This window comes from Spermophilus citellus (genome assembly GCF_964194105.1).
Source record: "Spermophilus citellus genome assembly, chromosome: 4".
Classification (NCBI taxonomy): Eukaryota; Metazoa; Chordata; class Mammalia; order Rodentia; family Sciuridae; genus Spermophilus; species Spermophilus citellus.
Window position 1 is genome coordinate 108,172,590 of NC_138185.1, and position 7,853 is coordinate 108,180,442.

Genomic DNA, 7,853 nt, shown 5'->3' on the forward strand with positions numbered 1-7,853 from the left:
TTCAGGAGAAACATAATAATAAATCAGATCAGTAAAACAGAAAAACTCTTACAACTTGATAACAACACTAACATCAACAACAATTCAATTCAAAACTGGGCAAAGAAGTTGAACAGAAGTTTCTTCAAAAAAGATGGCCAACAAACACATATAAGGATGTTTGGTATCATTTGCTATTAGGAAAACTAATCAAAACCACAGTGAGCCAGGTACTGCAGCACATGCCTGTAATCTTTAATATAAGATGACCATATGATCCAGCAATTCCACTTCTAGGTATATAGCCAAAAGAATCAAAAGTTAATACTTGGACTCTAATCTTCATAGCAGAATTATCCATAATAACCAAAAGGTGGAAATGACCCAAATTTCATTAACAGATGAATGCATAAACCAAAAAAATGTGATATTTATATATATTGTGTGTGTTTATGTACATATAGGTAACATATATATAATATTATATATATATAATATTTTATATATATATACATACATATATATATATATATATAATATTCAGCCTTAAAAGGGGCTGGGGTTGTACCTCAGTGTTAGAGAGCTTGCCTAGCATATTTCAGGCACTGGGTTCAATCCTCAGCACCATGTAAAACTAAACAAATAAAAAATAAAGGTATATAAACATAAAAAAGGAATGAAATTCTAATACAATGAAGATGAACCTTGAAAATACATAGTAGTGAAGTAAGCCAGACACAAAATGACAACTATTTTATGATTTCATTCATATGAAATGCCTAGAATAAATAAATTCATAGAAAGTACAATAGAGGTTGTCAGAGATGAGGAAAGAAGGAATGGTGTGTTAGTCAGCTTTCTGTCACTAAAACAAAATACCTGAGGAAATCAACTCAAGAGAGAAGAAAAGGTTTATTTTGGCTCACAGTTTTGGATGTTCCAGTCCATGATCAGTTGGCCTCTTTGCTTTGAGCCTGCAATGAGGCAGTACATCATGGCAGAAGCTACCCTCATGGCCAGGAAGCACAAGAGAACAAGGAGGGGCCTGGGATTCCACAATCCTCTTCAAGGGCCTACATCTAATGACCTAAAGACCTCCTACTAAGCCCCACCTTGAAAGGTTCACTACTTCCCAGTATTGCCATGCTGGGGACTTCAAAGTATATTCCCAAAAGAATGCTAAGCCTTTGAAAACATGGGTCTTTGGGGATCATTAAAGATCCAAACTATAGAAAATGGGTAGTGATTATTTAATGGGTTCATAGTTTCTGTTCAGAATGATGAGAAAGTTCTGGAAATGGATAGTGATGATGGTTGCATAACATTGTGACTATGCTTAAAATTGTACAATTAAAAATATTAAAATAACAAATTTTATGTTATAAATGTTTTAACACAGTAATACATTAAAAAAAAAAATAAAGAAGTCCATGTGCCTGTAATCCTAGCAACTTTGGGAGGCTGAAGCAAGAAGTTGGCAAGTTTGAGGTCAGGTTCACCAACTGAGCAAGACCCTAGGAACTTGATGAAATCTTGTCCCTGTCTCAAAATAGAAATAAAAAGGGAGAAGGATGTAGCTTAGTGGTAAAGTGCCCCTGGGTTCAATCCACTATACAAAAAAAAAAAAAAAAGAGAGAGAGAGAGGAGAGAAGAAAGGAGTGTGAAATAAAGATTAAAAAGAATGATTGCAAAGGTAATAAGAAGTTAGTAAGACCCAATTTTTTATGAATACATTTAATAGACTGGATGATTTCTTAGGAAGTGCATAAAGTACCAACAACAGATTCAAGAAGAGGCAGAAGAATTAGACTGTAGGAGAGAAGAAGAAAACTTTTTCCTCTTCCCTCCTAGTTTCTCTGTCCGGGGACCCAGAAATTAACTAAGAAAAGAAGATAAATAAGGGAAAAGTAACCAGTACATTTGCATGTGCAGTGCACAATACACAGAAGAGCTCAATGATGAAACACTTAGGGGTGGTTAGAGCGTGGGCCTATCTAGCACCTTAACAAAGAACAGTGAATTTGTAGAAAAGTGATAAGAAAGAGGGAAAGGGTTTTAGGTTTCCAAAGGCAGCCAACCATGGGAAGGTACTTCTGGAGACACTGATGGAGTCGGTCATTTGTGTAGCCCTTCCTGGCACTGACTGCCTACTTTGCGTCCATAAGCCATCCCTGGGACAGGGGATTTTGTCATTGCTCACTTCTCAGTAGAGTCTTCTTTCTGTCAGATAAAGGAAGCTCCGGGAAGGTTGCTTTCTGCATCTGTTGATTCTCAAATGCCTTCAGCTTAAAATAATAGTACACCAAACTGGCATATTTAAGGGTGGCATTTTCTGATCCCCTCCAAGAAAGACATATAATTGTTAAAAAGAAGTCAAGAACCACCTTCCACCACCTGCCCCTCCCTTCACCACCAATGCTCAGGCCTGTAGGATTTTATAGGCAAGTAATTTCACATCTTCAAGGAAAAAATAATTCCTACAATCTTTTTTTAAGTATTTTTTTAGTTGTAGATGGACACAATATCTTTATTTATTTATTTATTTATTTATTTTTATGTGGTGCTGAGGATTGAATCCAATGCCTCACATGTGCCAAACGAGTGCTCTACACTGAGCCACAACCCCAGCCCCAGTTCCTATAATCTTTATACTTACAGTTTTCAAACTTGGCTGCATATCAGAATTATTTGGGTCCTTAAGTAATTGATTAATTAATTAATTAGGTGGTGGGGATTGAACCCAGAACCTCACCCATGTTAAGTACATACTTCACCTTTGAGCTACATCCCCTACTCCTACCCTGGGTACATTTTAAAAACATATTTTCTGGCTTCTCACACTCAATAAACTACAGTCTCTAAAATTTGGCCTGGGAATCTATTTTTTCCATAAAGATTTTTTTTTAAATTTCAGAAGTTATATTTAGTGATTGTAAAACAAACAATGTAGACGTGTATTACAAAAAAGTAATTCTCTTTGATTTTTCTCCCTAATCCCTGTAGTTCTGAAACAAATGTTATCAATTTATGTGTATGTGTATTAATTTATGTATATCCTTTTGTATTTTTTCCTGTGATTACACAAAGACAAATGATATCTATGCTTTAGAATATATTTTCAGGTGGCTGTAATGCAAAACTTTCTTGGATGAGTGTTTTGATGAATTAAACTATCCCAAAGCATAGGAAAACATGGAAGTTTGAGTTCTGTAAACCTGAACTCAAACCAAAGAAAGATCACATGAAGGGAAAAAAAATTATAGATTAATCTCATTCATAAAGACAAATGAAAATTTAAAAATAAAATTTAGCAAAGATGACGGACTAAGCACATTGGTATTTTCTTCCTCTTGAAGCTGCAATAGAATGATAGTCAGATTAGAGGATCTAATAGAACAAAAGGAATGAAAGTGGACCATCCCAAGATAACAGACTCCAAGACTTCTGGCAAACAAACACAGACAAAATCTACTCATGCTTGAGACAGAAAGTGCCTCCTGTTTGGAGGCTGAGAAAGAATCTGGTACTTCAAGAAGAGCCCAGGAGTTTGCAGGTGAAGAGAGAAGAGTTATGAGGAGAGTAGAGGTTAAGTGGATGTCTTTCCATAGCAACTTTCCAAGATGCCCTCCTTAGACCACTCTCCTTGCTATCTCTACTCACTGGAGGTCAGCCAGAAAGGAGTAACCACAGAGAATAAAGGTTGTTAGGTGAATAACTATAGCTCAGTAGAAGGCCCTTTCCTTTTGATTCTAAAAGTCATCTCTAAGCCCAATCTTGCTAAAAATAACAAACCTCATCCCTTTATCCCTGAAACTTGTGGTTAGCCTTTTCCTTCAGGGAGACATTAGATAGGAAAACAGGGTTAAACTCATAAAACATACAGGGAATTCATACTGTAAGGGTCCGGCGAAGCGTCGGAGAAAGAGACCACGAGACTAGCTTCATGCAATGGCAAGGGAGATTTATTAGGGTCCCGTTCTAGCGCGCTAGGGCTCTGTGCTCACTCAAGAAGGGAGAGCAGCCCGGAGCCCAGAGCAGAGGTCAAGCAGAGCTTAAGTACACTTTTTGGAGAGGGCGGTGGGCTTTGCATACATCAGAACAAATCATCATGAGGCGCTGGGAAATTGAACAACAATTCTGATACATGATTAGTCCATTCATTGGAGGGAACAGTTTGGGCAGGGGTGATTGGTCACTTCCAAGTGGGGCACACATTCAAACTGGTTGGTCCTGGGGCCTATATGCGTATGTGCCATGTTACCTGGAGCCCTTAGCTATTAAACAACCAGGGAATCAATGGAGATATTTACTGAGCAGCTCCCGCATTGTCCTAACAACTTTACAGACATTACAGGTTCCGGGGATAGCAGGGGAATTGTTTACTTTTTAGCCCAGGCCTTGCAATCTAGAAGCTTTACAATGCCCTAGTCTTTTACACTTTAACTCAGACTTTTGCAGCTTAGAATGTAAGGGTCCGGCGAAGCGTCGGAGAAGGAGAGACCACACGAGACTAGCTCCATGCAATGGCAAGGGGGATTTATTAGGGATCCATTCCAGCGCGCTGGGGTTCTGTGCTTACTCAAGAAGGGAGAGCAGCCCAGAGCCCAGAGCAGAGGTCAAGCAGAGCTTAAGTACACTTTTTGGAGAGGGTGGGGGGCTTTGCATACATCAGAACAAATCATCATGAGGCGCGGGAAAATTGAACAACAACTCTGATACATGATTAGTCCATTCATTGGCGGGAACAGGCTGGGCAGGGGTGATTGGTCACTTCTAAACTGGGTACACATTCAAACTGATTGGTTCGGGCCCTGTGAAAAACTGCACAGGGCCCTAGGCTGAATGGCCAGTAGGGCGTTGTCTTAACTATCTCAGGAATCTGGGTGTAACAGAGGGACTTAATAGTACCTAATCTTTTACATTTTAATTCAAGGTTTCCAGCTTAGAATCTTTACCCTTTCAAGAATCAGCTTAGAAATTTTACCCTTACATTACCATCTGTTCAGAAAAAAAAAACATTGTTTCTCTTCCATAAACATCAAAAAGCAAATATAGACTATTGCTCATACAAATAAAAGCAAAAGACCATGAAAAAAAATATATATATAAAATACTGGCTCAAGGGCTGGGTTTGTAGTTCAGTGGTAGAGCACTTGCCTAGCATATGTGAGGTTTGCTCCTCAGCACCACATAAAAATAAATAAATAAAATAAAGGTATTGTGTCCATCTACAACAAAAATTTTTAAAAATACTGGATCAAGATAGGCACAGCAGCATAGGTCTGAAATCTCAGCGACACAGGAGGCTAAGGCAGGAGGACTGCAAATTTGAAGCCAACCTGGGCAATTTAGTGAGGCCCTATCTCAAAATAAAATTTAGAAAGAGGGCTGGGCAATGTAGCTGAGTGGTAAAGAGCCCCTGGGTTCAATCCTCAGCACTCACCCCCAATCCCAGAAAAAACTAACTCAAGGGCTGGAGTTGTGGCTCAGTGGTAGAGCGCCTGCCTACCACGCCTGAGGCATGGGTTCGTTCCCCAGCACTGTTGGGAAAAGTATAAACGGCAGCCGTACCCCAGAGAAAAAACCCCAACATGGCGCCTAAGGACTTCTTCTTCCTACCTTCTTCTTCTCTGCAGTGGCCCGAAAAGTTCCCGCCCTTGTGAACTCTCCCGCTGGCGCCAATTTCAAATCTCGCTGGCGGGGAACCTTAGCCCCAATGAGAACTAATTCCTGGGCGCGGGAGCTGATATCTGGAAGAACTTGCCAATAAACGGGTGGCCTGCCATTTATCTAAGCCCTACCATCTCCCCTTTAGTTCTATATAAGCACACAGCTTTTTGCAATAAAATTGGAATTCTCCCGGCGAAGTGTCTTTGCGTGGGGAATTCTTTCAAGCACCACATAAGAAAACTAAACAAAATAAAGGTATTGTGTCCATCTACAAATAAAAATATTTTTAAAAAATCTGACTCAAGCGGAATAAAGATTGTAGAGAAAACCTTTATAAACTCTATTTCCAGAGAGATTTTTAAATGATATATATCCATAAAACAAGTACAGATTGCTATGTAACAGTTATGGAATAAGAAATCGCTCCTAGAATTTTAAGTATAATTGCTGAAGTTAGAAATGTAATAAAGGAATTGGCAGATGAAGGAAATCTGTTAGAATATAGAGTAAAAAGCAAAAGGGATGAGAGTTTTAAGAGAAAAGATAAGAGAGAATTGACCCAGAAAATCAAACATTCTGAAAGAGAATAAAAAGAACATGAAAAGTCAGAATTCATCCTGAGTGGTAAAGAGATGACTTGCAGATTAAAAGATCCCCACAAATATTGAGCAAAGTAAATGAAAAAGACCTATACCTTGACATACTGAAAGGGTAAAGATTCTAAGCTGGAAACCTTGAATTAAAATGTAAAAGATTAAGTACTATTAAGTCCCTCTGTTACACCCAGATTCCTGAGATAGTTAAGACAACGCCCTACTGGCCATTCAGCCTAGGGCCCTGTGCAGTTTTTCACAGGGCCCGAACCAATCAGTTTGAATGTGTACCCAGTTTAGAAGTGACCAATCACCCCTGCCCAGCCTGTTCCCGCCAATGAATGGACTAATCATGTATCAGAGTTGTTGTTCAAATTTCCCGCGCCTCATGATGATTTGTTCTGATGTATGCAAAGCCCCCCGCCCTCTCCAAAAAGTGTACTTAAGCCCTGCTTGACCTCTGCTCTGGGCTCTGGGCTGCTCTCCCTTCTTGAGTAAGCACAGAACCCCAGCGCGCTGGAATGGATCCCTAATAAATCCCCCTTGCCATTGCATGGAGCTAGTCTCGTGTGGTCTCTCCTTCTCCGACGCTTCGCCGGACCCTTACATTTGGTGCGTTGGCCGGGAACTGCACATCGCCGGACAGGAAGACCAACGAACTGCTCCGGGGGTAAATAAGGCGCCTTTCTCTCTCTCTTTCCTCTCTTTCTCTCTCTCTCTCTCCTCCTTCTTCTCTCAGGTGCGATCGCTCAGGTTTGTTTGGTCTCTGGCAACTCTGGTGGGACTCAGGTTTGTCTGGTCTCTGGCGGCTCAATGGTGGGCGTAAGTCCCCAGAGGGCATAAGCTCTCAGAGCCTCGGGTGGGGTTGGCAGTGTGTGTGTGGCTGTCAGTGGAAAGCGTAAGCTCCCCCTGGCGGTGACTGGCAGACGTGCCTCAGGAGTCACAAGCCACGCCCCCGAGGGACGCTTTGGGGGACTCGGGGGGATGGAGGTGCCCCCCATCAGGTAGAGGGGCAAATGAACCCTCGTCGGTGTATTTACTGCCAACCCGTCTGGTTTTGCCGGCAACTCTTTCTGTTGAATTCACTGTCTGTCTTTAATTTTTGCTTCTGAATTTGTGTTAAACTTTACTGTGTGTCTGCGTTTGCGTCACGTTTGTGTTTTCTCCCTGCACTTCAGAGTGGCCCACCCTCGAGTTGAATGGCCCCCAGGAGAGTCCCTCCCGTTTCAGCCGGGGCCTCATGGCCATCCAGATCATGGTGATGGGTGGGGTCTGTGCAGTCCGCTGGGAGGATTCCACCCGGCGGTATGGCGGATCTGTCCTGTCCCTGTTCCTCCCGGCCCCTCCACCCACCTGTCCTCTCCGCCCCCTGGCCGTCTCCCCTCCCGGGAGGAGAGAGGGGTGCTCCAGCAGGCGCGGTGGACAGGCAAACGGAATGGGGGTGAGGTCGGCGGGGGACCGCCCCTCCTCCCCCTCCTCTGCCGGCAACCGGCTGCTACCGGGCGTATTTCCACCACAGCGGGGCAGATGGGGTTGGAGTAGGAATCTGCAAGGGACTGCGTTCCCCCTCCCCCTCCGTCCAGCCAGCGAGCAGAAAAAAAAAGCGGCTCA